The sequence below is a fragment of the Belonocnema kinseyi genome, chromosome 3, assembly GCF_010883055.1.
Source record: "Belonocnema kinseyi isolate 2016_QV_RU_SX_M_011 chromosome 3, B_treatae_v1, whole genome shotgun sequence".
Taxonomy (NCBI): Eukaryota; Metazoa; Arthropoda; class Insecta; order Hymenoptera; family Cynipidae; genus Belonocnema; species Belonocnema kinseyi.
Window position 1 is genome coordinate 146,762,642 of NC_046659.1, and position 2,372 is coordinate 146,765,013.

Sequence of the window (2,372 nt, forward strand, 5' to 3'; positions counted from 1 at the left end):
AAAGTCGGTTTTATTTTTCAACATACTCTCCTTATAGGTCGATACAGCGATTCCAACGATTTTCTAACTTTTTGATACCGTCCAGAAAGTACTCGATCGGAAGGTTTCCAAAATACGCCTCAGTTTCAGCTATGAGCTCCTGATTTGAGTAAAAAGGCTTACCGGTGAGCCACCTCTTCAGGTTAGGGAACAAGTAATAGACGCTGGGGGCCAGGTCTGGTGAATCCGGTGGCTGAGGAACCAATTCGAAGCCAATTTCATGCAAATTTGCTTGTGTAACTAAGCATGAATGGTTTTACCTTTTTCAAGATAGTCCACGAATATTATGCCATGTGCATGCCAAAATACGGTGGCCATAACCTTTTCGACACATTATTGCGTTTTTGGACGCTTCGGAGCAAATTGACCCGGTAGAACCCACTGTTTTGCCTGTTGCGTTGACTCCGGAGTGTAGTAGTGGATCTAGGTTTCATCCGTGGTTATGAATCGGAGCAAAAATTCGGTCGACTTACGCAAAAATAATGCCAAATTCTGCTGGGAAGTTGTCACACGAATCCGTTTTTGGTCCACTGTGAGCAAACGCGGCACCCATCGCGCGCAGAGCTTCTTCATGCCCAAAACTGAATGCACGATATTGCCCACACGTTCCAATGATATGCCTACAGCATTAGCTACCTCTCTCAATTTCACTTTGGGATCATTCAACATCATATCATGGATTTTTTCGACATTTTCTGGTGTAGTGACCACTTTTGGGCGCCCAGATCGTTCCGCATCAACTTTGCTCGTACGGCCACAAGGAAACTCGGTAAACCACTTACGAATCGTTCCAATCGACGGTGCAGAGTCCGGGTAATACTTATCCAGCTTGACCTTGGTCTCGGATATCGTTTTCTTGCAAAGATAGTAGTGTTTGATCAAAACTCGAAACTCAGATTTTTCCATATTAAAAAAACTCGGAGGTTAGTCGCTTCTCATCAGAATATCGTAATTAAATACAGAAAAATATAACTGTAAAAAGTGAGCGTACCTCTTAATGTAGCAAATCGCTATTTTCACGCTTACTGTAGTAAATATAGATAGAAAAAATATCATGTATTTTGATGTAAAATACCTTTATTTCATTTGATGCAAAGTCCAATAATTCTAAATTGTTTATTTTTTCCATACACATAGAAAAAATTAATTTAAAATTGTGTCGCTAATAATTTTGTGAATTTATAACTAAAATCGATAGCTCCGATATCCTTACTTTCGTCTTGAGAATTGTAAGTTTAATCCATTCCATAATTTCCATCGTGATTACAATTACTTAAAAAAAATATTCATACACTCCTTGCTATACTTTATATTCCAAAGCACGCTTTCATGAAAATAGGAAATAACCAAGTTTATTCAGCGGCGAATTCTGTAGAATAAGATGTAAACGAAAATCACCATACAAATACGAGCGAAAGTGTTGAAGACAATTTACCAGACTGGCAAATTGCCTGCATCACTTTCGCTCGTACTTGAATGCTGATTCTCGTTTACATTATATTCTTTCAAATTCATCGCTGAATAAACTTTGTCATTTCCTATTTTCATGATAGTGTGCTTTGGAGTATGAAAATTAGGTACACAACGACGACTTGGAAGCAAATTCTAGAGAACTGAAGCATAATGATATAGTTGTTTCGTTCGTATATAATTAAGAACAAAAAGAAAAATCACAGTTTTCGTTCAGAAACAGTCGTGCATATGCAGCTGATATGGGTATGATAGGTCCACCATAAGTATTGTCATCCCACATTGTTAAGTAAATAGTGTTCTCTTTCATTGGATGAAATCCTCTTATTGCACCTGCAACCAATTTTGTAAGAAGAAGCCGACATTAATGAATACAGATTTTGTACAGTACTATCTTATATATTCATAAATTTTAAATAATCAAGGATAAAAAAGAACGTTCTATGTTCTCACGCAAGAAAATTTGTCTTTTATAAGAGAGGGAAACCGCGGATGAGATGGGATACATATTTGTTTTTCATTGAGGCACAAGTTTTAGGTTGTAATTGAAATCACCACCTCGCTACGAAATTGAAAATTACCTTGTGCATGATTTTTACTCGCAAAATAAATTTTTATTATTAAGTAGGTAGTGGTATGTATATTCTGATGAATAAATAATAAAAACTGTAGAGCGGGCTTGGATTGAATTGGAAAGACAATTGTGAGAACGAATGGACAAAAGGAAGCCAGATATATAATTCATCTGAATGAAACACTGAAAATACGATATTCTAATTTATAGGATTTCCCACTAAGTTAAATAATATTTGCAACTTGAAGAGGCGCCAAAAAATATTCTTAATATAAGATGGAGGCCCTCT